The sequence below is a fragment of the Rhipicephalus sanguineus genome, chromosome 3 (genome assembly GCF_013339695.2).
Source record: "Rhipicephalus sanguineus isolate Rsan-2018 chromosome 3, BIME_Rsan_1.4, whole genome shotgun sequence".
Lineage (NCBI taxonomy): Eukaryota > Metazoa > Arthropoda > Arachnida > Ixodida > Ixodidae > Rhipicephalus > Rhipicephalus sanguineus.
In genome coordinates, this window is record NC_051178.1 from 169,117,285 (window position 1) to 169,137,833 (window position 20,549).

Sequence of the window (20,549 nt, forward strand, 5' to 3'; positions counted from 1 at the left end):
CAAGCTCAGCGTTTGAGTAGAGGCAGGAAGGAGCATGAGGTGGGACTGCGACGCCGCGTCGCTGGCCTCTGCCCGGAGCACGTCAGACAAAGTGCACTCAGTGCTGCAGAAAAACCTCAGCACATGCTCGACGTCGATGCTCTTTGCCATAACTGTAGAGGCAGAAGTTCCTCCAGATTATTTGTAATGAAGCTGACAAAAGGAGAGAAGAAAAAAAATCGCTCACTTTTTTCTTTTGTGAATGCCACAGTTGAGTGTTTCGTGCGACGTTTTTAATTAAAGGAAAGCCCCATTATCGCGGTTTGCTTGTCTTCGATGCGCAAGTAATTTTATTCAGGCGGTTTTATACTTTTCTGCGACTCCAGCACGGCACTCCCAGTTGGCCGCACGGATGTCCCTGCTTTAAGTGATAAGAAAACATTACATGACCTGTAACTAAGAAAAAGCAAATTTAAGCGACATACCTCAATTTTCACGGATCTTCCCGGCGCGTTCATTCGCATCTGTGGTGCGCACTTCCCCGTGACTGACGATCCGCCGTGCAACGTCTCTTCCACGAAGCCGTGAACATGCCTCGCCAGCCTCGCTTAGATCGAGAAGCTCTCTGCCCTTATTTAGATTAGCTCCTCGGAAAAAACCATCTATAGCGCGAAGCTCTCTGAACCCAAATGTAATAATAATTGACACGCTTTGCAGTGCCATGGCTAGCTAACAGCCGCTGTGACGACCGCTCGGCTGCACTGGTTGAAATCGGCGCAGTGAACGCAATGCAGTCGCCGGTGTTGTCTCTTTCAAGCAGCCGCCAAGTCTGCTGCCACGTTAGCCTGAGGGTGACAAGCTGTGATCGTTTAGTGAACGAAGCGGCGCGCAGTTTCGCTCAACGTGCCCGTAGCCTCCGTGTCGTCTTCCCTTGCTCATGCATTCTATGCTGCCGCGTTCCCCTGAGGGTGCACGAGGTCTGGCGAAAAGAAGCATACCCTCTAACATCAAGGGTCTGTGGCAGCTGCTAACAATTTAACGTCTTTTGAAAGCGAACGGAAACGAAAACGCGCCGAGCGAAGCAGCAGAACACGGCGCAGAGGCTTGCTGCCGCTTGCGTCGTCTGCTCCCATATCCCGTCAAGTTTGCTGCCGTGGCCGCTGTGGCGCTGGAGGCCGCGCGCGACTGTGGCGGCTCCTAACGTATGCACGGTGCCTATAGAGGGCTGTTTTAAGTGCGAATGCACTTTATAAGCGACCCTGAATCCGCCGTCCCATAGCAACGGCGCGAGGAACGGAGAGGAGCGTCTGTAGCAACGGCGCAGCGACGTCACGCCCCACGTGACTGCGCGCGCTCCGCCCTCCGCTCCGTGGCTGCGCGCGCCCCGCGCATTGCCTGTAGTACGGTCCCGTACCTGTAGTGATGAAGGCCGGCGGCGAGACGCCGAACGAAAGCGTGCGAAGCGAGCCGAGCACCCCGAAGCCGATCTGGCGCGGGGACGCGCGATGCGTGAGCGAGCGCGGGCCGCGCGCTTCAAGCGAGACTTCCTGGACCGCAGCTTCGGATATAGCTGCGCGGTGTGCGATCGACTGTGGTTCGACAACAACCTGAGCCCCATCTCGGGCGTGCGCAACGCCGCCAACAAGTTGAACGCGTTGCGGGTTCTAGATCATCATCATCAGTAAAAGTGCTTTGCACTTAAAAACGGCCAGACCTCCGTGGGTCGGCTGGCGCGTGCTCTCTCGCTGCCGTCTCCTTCGCTCGGCTCTGCAGTTTAGTCGCGCGCGCCCCCTCATAGCATCACCCCGTGCTTCGCACTTTCTCATACTCCCTTCGGGAAATGCGGGTTTTTTTTTGCTGACGTAAGCGTCGCGTGACGCGCGCACGCGCGCGTCGCGTTACGCAAGGCCGCAAGGCGTACCGCGCTCGCGATGCTCGCGCCACAAACCGAGAGAGAGAGAGAGACGGAGAAAAAAAAAAAGAAAAACAAAAATTGTGACCACCGCGACGCCGGCGCCGCCAAACGGAGGAGAAAAAAAGAAAGAAAATGGTGCCTACGTCATAGAGGCGAGGCCCCGCTATCTAGCCCCGCCCTGCACGGATTTGTTGTGAAAACAGTCGCACCCCATTCTAGAATATGGGGAGTGTCCAAAGCGCCGCGCGAATACATGGGAGAGGCGAGGGCCTTTCGCTGTGAACTTCCGCGCCGCGGCGCTGCCGTGCCGGACCCGTGGGCTTTCTCCGCGGCGGAAGCCGCGTCAAAGCGGCGAGCGTCTGCTACGCGCGTGATATTTTGGCCGCTATTAGCTAAAATTGCGGTAAATTTGGGCAATAATGAATAGTGCGGCACTGCGACATAATACTGCAGCGACTCATCACACAGAGAACGCGTTTGTTGGTTTGTGTGTTGTGAAACGGGGATTTTGTATATATCTTTTCAGCTGGTTGTCACCGCATTGCTCCACACTTCCGCGGCTGTTTGAGGAACGCATCCTGCGTGCACTTCAGCGTGAGAAAAGGCGCTTAACTTACTTTCGTGTGGAATGACGAAAGAAAACTTGCTGCAGGAAAGAATAAACTGGAGATAAACAGGAGAACGGTGACACATAATGAACGTAGTAACTAGCTCATGCATGCTAACGCGTTTGCACCCTTCATATCCTATCTTTTATTTCGTGCATTCGATTTGTTTTACAAGGCTGCCTACAGCGCTCTGCTGTTTCAAGCCATTTCATGCGAAGCCGAATGTGTCAGTCGGCGTGGCCGCGGTACCAAAAGTAAAAAAATTACTCGCGTCTCGTTCACGTGGTATACAGGAAAATTAGCACGGAGGGGCACGAATGTACGTATGCTCAACACGACCGATAGGTCACGGCATCACTAACTTGGCATGCTTGCCATTTGCGCAACGACTAACAATAATAATATGGTGTGTGGCGCGCAAACCCACTTTCTGTAGCCAGAAATAATTCTGACGATGTGTGGTCTGACGATTTGTTTCCGTCAAGCTATAAAAAACGTGGTGGTCACCTGTATCGATGTAAACATGTTAGACTTACTCATACATTTTGAAGAACTGACCGCATAGATAAAATGTATGCGTTTTCCTGTACCTCCATGTACCTGTCACCCTCATTTATCCATACTCCGAGGTACTTGTATTCGCTCACCCTCGGTATTTCTTGGCCCTGTATTGACACCGCCTGATCACAAGGGTCATTGAATACCATCAATCCACATTTTGTTACACTAAATCCTAGTCCTAGAGCTTCCCCTTACCTTCCGCACATATCCGCCAGCTGCTGTATATCCTCTCGACTGTCAGCAAATAAGACAATATCGTCAGCATAAAATAATCCTGGAAGCTTCTGCTCAATCATCACGCCGCCCTGTTTGTGTGACAGATTAAAACCAAAGTTGCTACCTTCTAGCGCTTTTTCCATATTCACCATGTACAGCATGAATAACAGCGGGGACAAAGGACATCCCTGTCTCAGCCCCTTGCTGATCTCAACGTTCTCTTTGCTACTCATTCCTTCCCATTCTATGCAAACTGTATTTTCTCGGTATATCTCCCTCAAAAGCTGTATACAGTCGTCGCCTATGCCCATTCCTTTCAATATACCCCACAAAATTTCCTGATTAACGTTGTCGTACGCCCCAGTGATGTCTAAAAAAGCCATGTACAAGGGCCTATTTTCTATTTTAGATATTTCTATACACTGAGTGAGAACAAACAGGTTATCGTCTAACCGCCTGTCGACTCGAAATCCATTCTGGAGTTGTCCCAAAATATCTTTGTGTTCTGCCCACTTTTCTATTTTCATTTTTACTATAGGGGTGTGCGAATATCAAATTTTTCGAATACGAATATCCACCTTCGAATATCGAATCGAATATCGAATATCAAAGAAAAAATGCCTCCACAGTAACAATATTTTATTTAAAATGTAGCTATTAAAAAAAAAAGATTAACAGCCTGACTGCAACACAACATACACTGCTATCTCCAGAACACAATGTCCAGGCTAGCACAGTGCACATCACAACACAACACGGCACAATGAAAGTAATGACTAGATGTTATCATGAAAAAATATGAGTTGCTCCACATGATCAGGCAGCAGGCGCTCCCTTCTAACAGAGACAACACCCCCCCCCCCCTGCCACTGAAAAGGCACGCTCGCTTGGAACAGAAGTGGCTGGTATAGGGAGTTACATGGGGCAAAGCTTTGCCAGACTTGGGTATCTGAAGGTGCCTACAGTCCGCCACCAGTCACATGGGTCACTGCTTCAGAAGTGGTCCCGCATAGTGAACGAGTGGTAGCGCGTCACGTTACGGCCGCATAATATATTGAAAATGTACGGTTACGTGATCGCCAACAGCGCTGCACGTCGGAGATGCACTAGCAATAAATCATACGTATTGGGGCGCTCGTCGCAGGCAGATATCGTGCCTCCGTGTACTTACGATGTTTATCGCTCCTCTCGGCAACGTTTTTAGCTATACGAACGCAGCAGAAATGTGGAAGACGAGTTATTTTATGCATGATAATCGAATCGCATATTCGAATTTTTCGAATACACGATTTTCGAATCGAATACGAATATTTTGAATATACTATTCGACGAATATTCGAAACTTTCGAATATTCGCACACCCCTAATTTTTACTGCTTGCATCGCCAACCTGTACAGTACCGATGTAATGGTTAGTGGTCTATACGAGCGAATGTTATCCTTTTCTCCCTTGCCTTTATAGATTAAGTTCATTCTACCTTTTCGCCAACTATCCGGTATTTGCCTGTCCTTTAAGCATTTTTCTACAGCTTTCAGCAGTGCTTATTTAGTGCTATTTCCTAGTTCGTTAATGAGGCTAACGGGAATCCCATCTAAACCCGCGGCAGTGCGCTTTGGAATTTTTCCTTCAGCCTTTTTCCAATTGAAATTCTCCAGCACTAGCTCTTCCTCGGTTGCTCTCTCCGCCACAGTTTTACTCACCGGGGAAATCCCCTGGACGCTCTTTTTAAACGAATCGGCTGTTACCTTTCGAAAGTAACCTAGCGCTTCGTAACCTTCCAATTGATTTCCTCCTTCATCGAGAATATGTTGTTGCGTTGTGACAGACTTCCTACCTAGCGCCTTTATGTGGCTCCAAAATATCCTAGGTGCGGCCTCCTTTTTTTTCGTGAATCTCTGTCACCCAGCGTTCACTTTCGCCTTTAATTTTTGCCTCGACCAATTTCTGTACAATGGATTTTTTCTCTAGATATATTTCCCATATTTCGTTGACTTCGTCCTGCGGTCGCTTGTCCTGGGAGCCGCGCTGGGAGGTGACGTAGGGTGCCTTGATTCCCGCGCGCTCCGCTGAGGGTGAGGACAGGCGCGTCGTCTGCTACGACGGCCGCCATTGCGAATCCCGCCGCAGCTCGGCAGCATGCGAAACGCGCTACACAAAGCGCTTGCGGTGCGCGGATACGTCCAGAAATAAGTGCACGCTAGTGAGCTTTCTCTTTTCTTTTTTGAAGCTTGGGTAGCTTTTATTGCTGTTGTTGCCTAAATGTTTATTAAGGAAGCATGTAATTCATGTAAGCTGACGGCCTGTGCATGTGTTAGGCGCTAGAGGTAGACGTAGACTCTGTTATGTTGAAAACGAATCCTCTTCCTTACGCCGGAAACGACAAAGTCTAAAGCCTTACTTAATTTTCTCGTAAGCTCTGCATTCCAAATACACAAATAATCGTTTAAAGTATTTGTATACATGTCAGCAGCAGCAATATATGTATCTGAACACACACAATTTAGTGTTGCGAAGCTACCTAAGCGCGATGAAGGTCGCTCATTTTGCTAAGTTTGCAAACAATTTACTCGTTTAATGTAAATGGCTTTATACATATTGAACACAGAATAAAGGGCCGAAGGGCAGTATGGTGCGGATATCCTGCTAAAATGAAACGAAAGCTTCTTTATCATTATTATTGCTGACATTTCTTGCTCACAATCTGTAGCCGCTACTGTATCGGCACTCGAGTTGCACCTTGAGTCCTTATCAAAACGATGAATACGTTGTTCAGTAGTATGCCGTAAAACTTCGCATGCGCGCAGTATCAGTGCGTTTTTCCTTCTTCTTTTTGTATTTGCAGTTTCTTTGTCTGTATCTACAGGTTTTCTCGCATGCCCAATTGCATGCACATATTACTGTTTCCAATACTGTTTTACACTTTGTGCGGCAGATGCACGGCGTCGTTTATTTGTCTCTTTTATTAATAATAAAATCTGGGGTTTTACTTGCCAGAACCATGATATGATTATGAAGCACGCCGTAGTGGGGGGCTGCATGAATTTTGACCAACTGGTGTTCATTAACCTGCACTGACATCGCACAGTACACGGGCCTCTAGCATTTCGCCTCACCGCCGCGGCCGGGATCGAACCCGTGACTTTCGGGTCAGCAGCCGAGCTCCGTCACCACTCTACCACCGTGGCGGACGCATTTTTTAAGGCGAACGCCTTAACTGCCTGATCAAACGCGAAATTTGACCGTCAGCGTCCCGCGTCTACGGCGTCAGCGTACCACGACGTTGGGGACAAGGGATGCAAAAAATCATCGTCACGTGATGACGTCACCATATGACGTCATCATGGTTTCACATATTTTGAAGTGACGTCATATGATGCCGTTATCACATGACATCGTAGCTTGGTCAAAAGTGGGCAGATCACGGAGGCAGTGCAAAACCAGGTAAGGTGCCTCCGATCTAGGAGACAATGCAAAACCGCGCTTTGTGCGCAAAAAACTGAGAAGAATAAGATGGCTTTCGCTTTCGAGCCGTCTTAAGCCAACGCATTTGGGAGCCTGTGAGTTTTTATTTCATTAACTGGTTTTCCATGACGTACTCATTGTACAACTTGACTTTGTTTCTTGTATTTGTTTACTGACATATAGCGTGTATACTGTACGCAATGCTTCCCCGTCTTGTTGTTTTCATGCGTCTTCTTTGTATAGACGCTTCGCGAGAACTGTTTGTATGCGTATTCCTGTATGAGCCCTCAGGGCTTACATTATTAATAAATAAATTATGCTTGCTCAAAGAAATGAAATACTGAGTGTGTGTGTGTGCGTGCGCGCGCGTTGGTATCCAGTGTGCACGCCATTTATTTGTGCGCATTAATGCTGCGCTGACAGAAGCAATTACACAAATAAAACGCAAATTACACAATAAAACACAACTGCCACTAGTCGACTCACAGTGATCGTAAATGGTTAAAAAAAAAAACAGGAACTGCGTAATTATTTAAGACAAGACGAAAATGTAACCTTGAAACACAGAAACAGTGAAGGATGAAAAATATTTAACTGCCCACATACATATATACATGGGCATCAGACCAGCACAGAAGGCGTACTTGAAACGCGGAAAGGAATATAAAAAACAAGAACCCGCCGTGGTCGTAGTTACGGTGCTTCTCTGGTGACCCGTAGGTTGCGGGATGGAATCCCGGCCGCAGCGGCCCCATTTCGATGGAGGTGAAATGACAGAGGCCCGCGTACTAGATTTAGGTGTACGTTAAAGAACAACAGATGGTCAAAATTTCGGGAGCCTTCCACTATATACGGCGCCTCTCATAATCATATCGGGGTTCTTGGGACGTAAATTCTCAGAAATAATTATTGTTAGGAAAAAAGAAGGATCTCATCTGCAGACAAACACGCATATTATATTCCATGATATATTTCAAATCACAAAAATAGCGACAGCAAAAATCAAAGGCAGATACAGGACCAACCAAGTGCAGTAAAGAATGTTTGCGAAGCAAAATGCAGGATTCATGCACACGTGAACCAAAGCATTTTAAGCACGTAGCTGATATCAGTGTGTCCATTTATTACGCAAGGTTAACACCGGTAGAATTTATCCTTGCATGTGCATTCGAAATACCGGCCGGAAGCTTACGCTGCAAGTGCATAATGTGTTCTTCGGATGCCGCTTGTCACGTTTGATTTTTACTGTCCAAAGAAACCTCGTATCTTCTAAAACGATACAGCTCCCAGCGTTCCTGGAATGATTGGTGCACTGCGGCACGCAACAGCCGGCCATGGGGACGGTAGCGAACGCATAAAACTGGAGGGAAACGAGCAACGACCTAAAAACAGCACGCGCGCCACGCACAAGTGCGGGGGGTTCAAAATGGCGGCCACGCTGCCGCCAAGGCCGGGGAGGCGGCACCTTCCCTTTCAAAAGCTGACACCACTCTAAGCGGGGGCGCGCGCATCGAGGCACTAGGTGACGCTGGGAGCCGCGCCGCCTGTCGGCGGGGGTCTCCCTTTTCGGAGGTGCACTGAGGTACGGGGCGGAGTCACTTTTCTTTTTGTTGTTGTTCGTTTCCTGACGTGACTTCCGTTTCTTTTTTTTTTTAAATGCGAAGCATTTCTTAGCGAACCTCAGGTACTTTGGGCGTTTCTATCTACGTATCTATCTATCTATCTATCTATCTAGCCGCCTACGTCTGGACACTATCCCGGTCGTCTCCATAGGGCGTAATATACCAAATTTGCATAGCATAGGATGAGTGTATGGCGAACACGATTCACTGGTGATTACATGAATATCACAAAACACCTGTCGCGTACGTCATGAAACGCTTTCCCTCAGTCACGTGCGGCTCATACCCGCATACCAGAGTTCATGTTATGCGGGTATGTGTCACAGGTAATAACAGAGTCTCAATCAACGCAGTAATCGCGAACATACAGACTGACACGGAAGGAAAGTGATAATAACAATAATCATTGGGGTTTTGCGTCTCAAAACCATGATATGATTATGACAGACGCTATAGTGAAGGGCTCCGGAAAATTCGACCATCTGGTGTTCTTAAACGTGCACTGACATCGCACAGCACACGGGCCTCTAGCATTTCGCCTCCATCGAAATGTGACCGCCGCGGCCGGAATCGAACCCGCGACCTTCGGGTCAGGAGCCGAGCACTGTAACCACTACACCACGGCGGCCAACCCAAGGAAAGTTAAGGAGATGAAAACAGAGCACCTCTGGAAGACGCTGGGCTATCATCCACTCGTCCACGAGGTCTGCAACTTCGACCACGTGGATTACGCAAAACCTGGGGTCAATACTTCCTACAATAATCATAGCAGGGAACAGCGCAGATACAGACAAGAGAGATTTACAGGACTTGGCGCTTCCTACAATAACACTACCGAAAGGAGAATGTCCCTCATGATTAGCAGTGACTTCAATTCCTTTATCAAAAGCCAACAACGACTGGTTCTTAGACGGCATGAAAGACGGCTTGGATGAGGACAGGACATCACAAGACCTCGGTGCCACGTCCAGGACAGAAGGCATCATAGATCATTTCGTAAAAGCCATCCGCGGTTTCCACCAGCTCTACTATACCTCGCACTGCACGTAGACCGTTCGATAACAAGTCCTGTCCAGCTGCTGGTGCTCACTGATCACGGTGGTGGTGACCTTATTCAAGAACTGCCAAGAACCCCTTCCACACATGTACATGGGTTCGTGAAACGTGCGTGCGTTCTCCTTCATAATGGATAAGTACAAGCATAACAACTGTAACGCAACTCTAACAAATGCAACCGTGACTGTAACGTACGTGCAGTGCGCGTGCCACTCGGCTGCGTATATATCTAATGAAACTTTTCTGAAAAACTTAGTAGCGAGTAGCGCCTGTTCTGTGCATCTGTATTCCTTCATTGTCCTATTCAAATTCGCGCTGTCCAGTATTTAAGAATATGAGCATTACACATCAGCTTACTGCGTGTGGTGTTGGTAACACCTACGTTTCTGTTGGCATCATTAAGCAACTGTAAACAACTAGTTACATAATACATGTGCGACTCTTCAAAATATGTGTGTGCGTATGACATTTCCACATTTCTCTAGCGTCATTCCCGTAAAGTTTTCGCTCAGTGTGAAAAATTGCGCCACAGTCACCTTCCTGTGCAAGCTTCGCATAACATCGATTCCCACGATGCGTGGGATCTGCCGAATTTTTTTATTTCTTCTTTTTCGCGTAGAGCGGCCAGGAGCGGCTGCATGTTTTCAAAAGTCTTTTTTCTTTTTGTGCGGGAACAACACTGTGCAGAGACCTTTAATCGCGATTTGGCTATCCTCAGAGCCAAACTCGATCCGTGTCGGCCCTGATCGCGATCAAAAGTGTTCGTACGACACCGGTATATGACACGGTATGAATTCATACCGTGTCATGTACCGGTGTAACGAACTCTGGAACGAACTGCTGGAATTAAAACTGCTGAACGAGTTGGCTGGGTGAGTGGAGCATTAGTTAATGCGCGCTAAATATGTTAATACTTTGTTGGTTGTGGTTCTAGTTGTGGTTAGAGGCATAGTATGGAAAAAATAGTTGTGGTACGGTTACAGTGTCCAGTACACTGTAGTGTTGTGGTGGCCGCCATTCGCGCTATTTGACTTTTTATGGGCGCCCTCGTCGGGCCCAAACTTCAAATTAAAATATTCTTCAAATAAGGAAGTTTAGTTGTTTGCTTACTGCTACACTTCAATAAACAAATTGCTGTTTATACGAAGTGGCCTTGACTTGCCAGGTACCACGTCATCAATCTTTTGTAATAGTTTTTGCTCCAACAGACTCGTAGTTGTCAGCAGCCTATCGGCATCATTATCTTCATTTCAAAATATACGGCGGCGCAACGACAGGCAACGGTTCGCGGTGCGTTGGGATGGGTCTCGCGCTGTTTCGTTTCGCTGTAAATGTTTCGAGCCACTGCCGGCCGACACACTCGCTTTTGTTCTGTTGGTTTTGACTCGTTAAAATCCTTTCGCGAAGTGCATTCAGCTGACTTCAGGGGAAAGAAGGGACCATTGAAGCTTTCACCGGATGACACTCGTTTGGACCGGTGAGTAAAAACCCATTGCTTCAGTTTTTTAGATGTGAAGCATCTTATAGCGGAGTTCAATCCGGTGGTGGTGGTGTGCGGCGTGACCACCATTACTGCGCATGCGCAAGCCATCTCCACACAACTCCTCTCCCTCTCCACACCTCTCTCCCCGCCACCTCTCCACTTGCCCTCTCCCTTTCCCCCTCCCCTTCTCTCCTTTCCCCTTCCCCTCCCCACTTCCGCTTTCCCCATTTCCCTCTCCCCTTTCCCTCTCCCCTCCCCCTCTGAAACGCGGGCTCTACATGCCGAAACGCTGCTTCGCATCGCTTCATGGTCCCCTTTAGCGGGAGATGGTGTGATCTTTTTTAACCAATGGCTTTGTGTGGGTGTCACACGGAGGCGACGCACTGGAATATTTAATTTTCAACGTCATACTCTGTCGTTGAGAAAACGTGCGTTCCTTGCGGCGTGGCTTCACGTCGGAGCGGGTTGCTGAGTTTATCGTTCGGTTAACATTAACCAGGCCACTGCAATAAATAAAGGGAGGCAATTGCATCACCAACGCCTCGCATGTATCTTTGTAACTAGCCCGTATATCAGTGCAAAAAACGTGAGTTATTGTTTGCCGGATCGCATTTGAGAAGCCAGGTTTAGAGGTCTCATTTCTCCTGCTGTCAGTTTAGGTTATCTTTACTACACATTTAGTGTAACAAAAGCTTCACATAATTATGAGTGTACTTTCACTTTAGTGTGATAAAAAACCGTCACTATAATCAGAAATATTTTTTTTTTTCTGCTGTAGCCTCCTGGCCTGACAAGGAAACAGCTGTGTGCAATGACCAAGGCACCTGTTACATGACACGCCTTGCAAAGAAGCTAGCCCGAGTGATACAACATGCATTATAAGGTACGTTTACATATATGTATAACAAACCGCTGTTTTTGTTCACTATGTTTATAAGTTTACTTTTGCAAAATTTAATGTTTCATTGATTATGCTTATCAATATCTGGTGATGTCATTACTTGTTTTTCCAGGATTGCCAGGCAACGACAGGGTGACTACCCCCGAATGTCCACTCTGGAAGTGCGGCGAAACATGTGAACGTCTGCTACAATAGGTCATCTTGAACCTCACGCTTGCAATGCTGGAAAGAAGTGTTAATTTCAAGGGCTCGTTTTCTTTGTTATACACAATATTAATGAGAATTAACAGACAATAATGCCAAGGAAAGTATAGGGGATGTTTTTAGTAATAAATGTAAGGTAATCGTGAAGAAAGAGAAGTGGACGAAAAGATAGCTTGCCGCGGGCAGGGACCGAACCTGCGACCTTCGAATACGCGTCCGATGCTCTACCAACTGAGCTACCGCGGCGGCCATCCCCCCGTCCACTTTATAGGGTATATGTGTGCATTTAAACGTGGGAGCGTCAGTCAGCGCCGCCAGTAGCCATGACGGCGAGTGTGGCACACTCTTTTTCTGCCTTGTTGGCGTCACGTAGCACGTGAACTTATTACGAGCTGGCAGCTATCTTTTCGTCCACTTCTCTTTCTTCACGATTACCTTACATTTATTACTAAAAACATCCCCTATACTTTCCTTGGCATTATTGTCTGTTAGTTCTCATTAATATTACGCTTGCAATGCTGTATTTGTAAATGGTTTACCAGGCATCTCATGGAGGTGTGCCTACAATCGTCCACAAGTATTAGCTGTCTACTGTGTCATGCAATCTACACCGCAATAGCGTTGAAATTGAGCACTAGCTCCGTGCATTAGTTACGTTACCTGGCACTGCTGATCTCAACGACGCAGGTTTTATACCCAGCCACGGTGGTCACATTTCATTGAGGGCGAAATGCAAGGACACTCCTGTGCTTAGATCTGCGTCTGAAGTTGAGGGAAAGACGGAAGCTTGAAGAGACGAAAAATTTGTGAACATGAGGTGCTGCTGGAGCAAATGTTTAGACAAGCAGTCTTGTCTTCTTCAAGGCTACAAGTGCGTTTGTTTAACTCCAGTCAGTTAGAATCAATCTAGAGTTGCCCACTACTGTATGACTCATAATCGTATCATGGTTTGCATGTGAATCATCAGAAATGATAAATTTAAGGGTAAATATATAGAAGTCTGTCTGGCTGGGCAAGATTATAAGAATAAAAGGACTCTCCAGCCACATTTAATCATTAGTCTTCTTAATTTAAAAAAGCTAAGAGACCAAACGGGTCTCGAAACGTAGGGTCAGTTTTTTTAATTATAAATCACATTACAAAACGAACATCACTGCAGTGAGGGGAATTAACAGTCTTTCCAGAAAACATCTAATAATATCTGGGGTTTAACGTCCCAAAATCACGATACGCCGTATTGGAGGGCTCCAGAAATTTCGACCACCTGGGGTTCTTTGACGTGCACCTAAACCTAAGTACATGGGCCTCAAACATTTTCGCCTCCATCGAAAATACAGCTGCCGCGCAACGTAAATGCAACATTTAGTTGTGCCTTATGAGACAGTTTACAAACTATGCTCAAAACTGTTTTGCCTTAATTAACTGTGTTTAGATCATAGAAGTTTACAAAAAGATACGACAAAGCTTCACAAGGCTGTGCTCAATTACATTAGCCTTTGCACATATGTTCAATGGGCTCCTTCAAATTACTTACAGCTAATAAACAAATTATAAGTGTGACGAGCACTTCTTCCAGCACAGCTTCACCAAGTACGTTTACGTTGTCGTGATGAGTGAGATTATTTGTGTTCAGTGAGTATGGTAGTTTTATTTTTTACATAGCAGAGAAACGTACGTCCCAAATTTGTTTGAACACACCTACTTCTGCTGTTTGATTAAATTAACATGTCACAGTTGTAGCACTTACCACTATGAAGTGAAATTCTGTGAACTACTGTCACGAAAAAAACCTAGGAAATCGAAGAGGTAATTTAAAACATACATGAACTTGGACTTATCCACAGCCACGCTACAATATTTTACATATTGTCACGGGGTCGTGACGTCGACGAAAGCAGCAGTCGGTATGTCCAAGATGAAACTTTTTATTCGGCCGAACTCGTGGCCGGGAAACGAAAAGTCAAACTACAGCAATACACACTGCACACTGATAGCGGCGAACAGGCGTCGGCCGTCGATAAACTGATCTGTGGCAAGGTGCGTCGGCATTTATACCTGCGGCATCGAACATTCGAGCATTATCACTGGTGGCTGCGTTAGTTCGACAATAAACTGAGCTGTTTGCAATTGCACGCTCCAGCCTAACAGAAGATCCTAAAATAATCTGGAATGTTCCCAGACATTCTGGCACGGTTTGCGCAACGCAGTAACTACACGTGCCATTGGCCAATAACATAAAACATAGAAAGAAAGGAGCGCATGTGGCAGTATTTCAAGCCGGAGCTTCTAAAAGTAGCAGGGAGAATACATACTTGAGCTCCCAAGCCCAAATATATTGAAAAAGTAAATAACACCATAACAAGTATGCAATATATATATATATATGACCTTTATTTATCCAGCATTGGCACAGGTTCACATCATGGCCCACAGTTTGATTTCGTGAGTGCTTGCTTGCAATAGAGTGCTCAAGTTCTATCGACATGTCTATGTGATACAGAGATTGTGCTTACGGCTGAGCAGTTGTTTAGTGTTCTGTGCGAACACCACTGCATGCCTAAAGCTTATTTTCTTAGAATTGTGCTTCTAGAATCTGTAAGCACTCGCCTTATATTTCTGTTCCTTTAGCATTCATCTACGCTGCATACTCAGCAGTCCGATTACTACTAGCGCCAAGAAATTCTAGCTGTAGAAACTGTGTAACTGAACTATATCGAGGAACAAGAAGAGCCTGAAATATTTTCTTCCACCTATTACCTGAATACGTAATACCTATGGTATGGCTTCACGGCCGAGAATTTAGCCGAGAAATTCGTGCCTGCCCTCATGCCTGCCCTGTAGACACAACGCGATATTCCTTATTTGTAACGCATTCAAGGTGACATCGCAGAGAGAGAAAGATGCAGAACTGTACACATCCGCGATTGTTTACGTAAAAGATTAATCAAAACTACATTGCTCTCACTGCGCCAACTGTCTGACGGCGTAGCGCACGTTTCGTTTCCGACTCCACACCATGCACTCAAAGATCAACACAACCTGGGAAGCGCCGCATAACTAACGGAAGGATGAGACCCTTGTCTTAAAGCTATGCTGTTAAAACTCGGACGCTGCTACACAACGAGAGCAACGTTCTTTCAGCGATCTCGGTGTTCAGTTATATGCACATATTTGTCAGCTTTCAGAATGATTACACACGTACGGGTTGAAAGCTTTCGACGTGTATGAGTGACTTGTTTTGCTTGGACCTGACTGTATACATTGCTTGTACCAGCTTGGGCACTCACAATAAACGATGCAAACCTTACTTGATTGACGTTGTTTTTGCCAGTCGAGGCCAGTTTGGTCACCTGGCGATAAATATTACACACGCGAGCAGCGATTTAGCAACGACAAAGAACAAAATACCACAGGGAGCAAAGAGCGCAGTAGCGCGACCAGGGCGAACCAACCGCAAAAACGCGTTTGTCTAATGATGATGATGATGATGATGATGATTTTGTGGCCAACCCTTTGCAACGGGTGGACGTGGAATCCACGCCCTAACCAAACATGAAGCTCTACTTATTACCAGTTTTTTTAGTAAAACGGTAGGAAAAAAAAGACAAAAAAAAGAAAAAAAACAAAAAAAGGTAGAGGAAGAACAAGAGCCGCTCTGACTAGGCAGCAGTCAAGAATGTCTCGCCGCAACAGCCGCTCGCCAGCATTCGAGGCGGCCCTTTGTCGCTGCGACCGCGGCTCTGTCCACACTACGCCGACCGTCGTCTCCGCCGGCCTGTTCGAAGCCCAGAGCAGTTTCCAGAGAGGCACCATCCGTCATCGCTGTGCCAATGCCCTCACACCGCAGCACCACATGTTCGATAGTTTCGTCCTGTAGTCCACACACACGACACCGCACATCACTCACGTCCTTGCTAATAGCCTTAAGGCGTACAAGTGTGCGGAGTGCACCAGCTCTCGCCTCAAATAGTAGCTTGCTGCCAAGGGAGTTGTCGTACAGGTGTACCATGCCAGTACTGTTCTTGTGACACCGGTACACCGCTAGCGTCGCCTTCTCCGACATGTTGTGGATCCAACGTGCCTCCTCTTCTTCCCGCACTCGTTCCCGCTGCTGCCCACTCGGCGGATGAGTTTGCGCTGAGAGGGGCGCGAAAGAGGCCGAACTTGCTCTCGATGCGGTAGAGGCGCCTCACCCACGGAGTGCGCATGCATGTTGCAGACAGGTAGTCAAAAACACGCCGCGCCCATCTCTCTCTGGGCACGCAGAGCAAGCGGCCACGGTAGGCAATTTTGCTGACCGCCTCCCGAGCTTCAAAGCTCGACCAGCCGAGATCACCCTGAATAGCTTCGTTGGCCACAGCACCATGGCAGCCGAGAGCTATCCGGCCAACCTCCCGCTGTCGTCGCTCAAGCCAGTCCCGCGTGACTGCCGAAAGGCATAGCACAGCATTCGCGAACGTCAACGCCGGCACATGCACTATCTTCCAAAGGTCCCGAACCATCACAAGTCGATTGCACCCCCAGAGACATTGTCGACGGAGGATGGACTGGGCCCGAAGTGCCTTCTGCCGGAGGATCTCCTCTTGTTGGCCAAAGAGCTCCGGTCCACTGGAAAGCTGCACTCCCAGATATCTGTACGTCGCACACACCATTAGGACATCATCTCCGAGCCTGGGAGTGACCTCATCCGCACATATATATGTGCCAGCGAGGGGGACTACCGCAGATTTTTTACAATTGAAGCGGAGCCCAAGGCGCGTGATTTCCGCCTGGGAGATGTGAATGAGGTCCTGAAGGTCCTGAAGGTCCTGAGCAGACTCCGCCATCAACACAAGGTCGTCAGCAAAGGTGAGCCCCGGTAGTCTGCACCTCTCGTCTACTCCCACTGTACTGTATTTCAGCTGGGAACCAAGACCACTACTGAGGAGCTTTCGCTCCATGTTGGCCACATATAGAATGTACAGCAGTGGGGATAGCGGACATCCCTGACGTAGACCTCTTGTGACCTTGACAGGCGAAGATTGCGCACTCCCGAAGTGAGCAATGGCCGTGTTGTCTTCATACAGGCGCTGCACCGTTGTTAGCAGAGGAGCTGGAAGATTCATTGTAGACATGCTCTCAAAGAGTGCAGCGTGTGGAACATTGTCATACGCCTTCTCCACGTCCAGAAAACAGCACAGGAGGGGCCGTTGCTCTGCCTTTGCAATCGACACACACTCAGTGAGAGCGAACAAATTGTCCTCCAGTCTTCGGCCTGGACGGAAGCCATTCCGCATCTCTGTAAGCAAATTTTTAGCCTCTGCCCAACCACTTATCCACTGTTTCAAGATGCCTGCAAAGAGCCTATACAGGACACTTGTAACCGTTAGTGAGCGGTAGTCTTCGATGAGGTCAGGCTTGCCTCCTTTCTTTGGTATAAATACCACACGGCCAAGGCACCACTCCCTTGGGATTGGCGCACCTTCAATGATACCGGAGAACAAGCCAGCAAGCTGTTCTCATGGTCTCCTTGCCAAAGACCTTGAGAATTCTAGCTGGCAAGCCGTCCAGACCAGGTGCTGTATGGGCACTGATCCGCTTCAATGCCCGGTCAATTCCACCCTTGCTGACCCGCCACCGCACACCCGATTCTTCGGTTGACAGCCTCTCCGGAAGGGGCCCGGGCACATGCGTGTGCGTTGACTCTACTTGAGTCCCATCCTCGCTTCCGTCTGTATGACCATATAAACGTAGCAGGTGACCGGTGAGATGCTCTTTCAGCTCCAGGACTGGTTCCCCTGTGGCAGCATTTCGCAGCTGAACAGGGCGCTTATCCTTCCAATCTAGTGACTGCACATATCGCCAGAACTTTTGCGATGATGCTTTGCCTTCTTCCCTTAGAGAGGCCATAAGACGGAGATTATGTTTGGCAATCTTCCCTTGAAGCAGTGTTTGAAGCTTGTGTTTCAAATCGAGGTACTCACTCCAAGCTTTCAAACATGCTTCTCCATCTCCCTTTTTGACTAGGGCACGGTGGCGGCGGTTCGCCTCACGGCGCGCGCTTGCCATGCAGTTTTCACTTCCGCATCCCACCAAGGTTTGCGTGCCACACGTGTACGGTGCCTCTCCCAGACCATATGTTTTTGCATGACTGAGGACAAAGCCGCCACAAAGTCATCATAGGTCCCAGCTTGGTCTCTTAACGGACTCTTCTCGAAGTCGCCCGCGACACCCAAAACGGCTTGGCTGGGCAAGTACTTGCCCTGTTTCTTCCGAACGTTGCTGTGGGGCGCCGAGCTACCCGAGCAGTTGAACTCGATTAGCAGACGATTGTGGTCGCTGCCCAAGCTGTGTATACCTTTCTCATCAATGTCCATTTGCCTGAACAAGCTATGAAGGCCTGCCGACACCAGGGCATAGTCAATACACGTAGCGCTTCCACGGGCACACCAGGTTACCTGGCCATAACATCGTGGTTCCAGGTTCGCGACGACGAGCTCCATCTTCTCACTCAGTTGTAGCATAAGCTGCCCGTTCTGGTCAGGTAATCCATCCAGTTCATTCACATGTCCATTGAAGTCTCCCACAATAATAATTTGTCTGCCTGATGCCAGCTTTTTTGCATCCCTGTGAATGCACTCTGCTAACTGGGTATTGGCCTCGCGTTGCCCGCTACCGACTGTCATGTACACCACATAGACAGCAGTAGGTCTCCCCAGGACGTCACCCAGTGCCCACATATGATCCACACAGCCGCTGTCTACGCTCTGCCATGGCATGTCCCGACGCCACAGCAGTCCAACGCCGCCTCCCTTCCGGTCATCACCAGTTCGGTTTTTCCCTGCCCAGTGCCATGCTGGATGCACAGGGGGTTTTCGAGATCACGGAGGTGTGTCTCTGCAACTGCATAGAGAGATAAGGACTCAACATCTAGCGCATTCTATAGTTCTGTCCATTTCTGTTCCCGGCGAGCACCATTCATATTCAGGAACCGGACTCTGAAGCTCCGAGGTTTGTGGTTGCGGCGGCGATGGCGTCCAGCGCTGGCTGCCGCTGGAATCGGTGGGGGTGTCGCATAGGTTTCACCTGTTTCGGTCCTGCCATTTGAAGCATTATTTGACCAAGAGCCGCCATGAATGGAGCTACTCCTGACTTGTCCACCCACGGCCGGTGTTGGGTTGCATATGTTGGACGGAAGCCTAAAAAAGTGCATAGTCGACGGCCCAGACGCTGCCCCATTTCCTCCGCCATAGTATCATTGTACACCAGACCTTGACGGCTCTCTTGAGCCATGTGCGGTGCCCTAACAAATTCCACACGTGGGCCCAGTTCTGTGCACGCCAGTTTCACAAGGTCATTCCAGTGTCTACATTTTCCATTCAGGACCGCTTCGCCCGGTATTTCAGGAACTCCATAGAGCACGAAAAGGTGTTTTTCTGTTCGCTTCTTCCAGGCTGCGATTGTATCAGTGAGTTACTGGGCTAACTCTTTTAAGGGCACGTCGTTATAGGCGATGTCTTGGAGGCCAGCATGGATGATGATGATAGCTTCTGGCGAGCTCCATATGTCATCCGCAGCATCCGCATCTCTCATGACGTCCTGTAACGTAGCATCTCTCTTGGTACGGAATATCACGAGCCTGCTCCTCTTTGTAGCCCGCGACACCGCATACCTCAATCGATGCGCGTTTCCGTCGCCGAGTACAAACGCAAGTCGAGGTTCCGGTTTCTTCGGGCAAGGCATTGCGTTGAGACTCACCTGGGATGGATCAGCCCCCTGAGTAGGCACAGGAGCCGACGGCTTCGGGTGCGTTTTCTTTCGTTCCTTCCTGTTTAGGTCATGTTTTCGCCCATGGCCATGTTTAGAGGCGCGACCTTCGTTTTCCTCAACCTGCCTCTTCGGTGTGTCGGTGGCCGGGCTCTTTTCCTGATCTATGTTATGGATGCTCTTGTTTTCCAGTGTTTCATCTGTGGATGGCACCACTACTTTAGCGTGTGCAGATCCCGCATCTTCCGCCTCCGGGCTCCCGTCGGTCAGCGTTGGATCGCATCGTCTGATAGTAGTATCACGGTTTTGCAAAGCCTGCTGCAGTTCTTCTATTTGTGTCATCAGTGCGACTCGCATGTCCTTTTCTACAGCAAGTGCCGCGAGCAGAGCTCTCCTTTCCGCGGTAGCCTTGTCACTTTCTTCCTTACACTTTGCCTTGACATTTTCCACGGTAAGGTGCCACTTTTCCGTCTCGAGCTTTGCAGCATCATCTCGCCTCGCTCTATTGCAGTTCAGTAACGCCGCCGCTACCCTTATTTCCGTACTACAGTCAAAGGTACAGTTTCCGTTCTCTAAAGTGGTAGATGTTCTCTACTCTGGGCGGCTCCTCGGGAGAGCGAGGCGCGAGTTTTGAATTGCCGCATCCGTGATGGGACGTAAACCGTCGCGCGCTACATTGAGTTGCCGGCTACCAAAATGATCAGTAAATGCTCGGTAGGGAAAAAAAAGGTTCGTTATGTCCATGGCGAGGAAATTTTAGCTTTAAATACATGGGCGTCTATGGGAATTACGATT

General features: G+C 48.3%; 1 non-coding gene across 1 annotated transcript; it reads right to left on the reverse strand.

Moving 5' to 3' along the window:
* Nucleotides 1-12,182: 12,182 nt before the first annotated feature.
* On the reverse strand, nt 12,183-12,254 carry Trnar-gcg (transfer RNA arginine (anticodon GCG)). The gene has a single exon. It is a non-coding gene; the product is annotated as a tRNA-Arg (tRNA).
* Nucleotides 12,255-20,549: the final 8,295 nt, after the last annotated feature.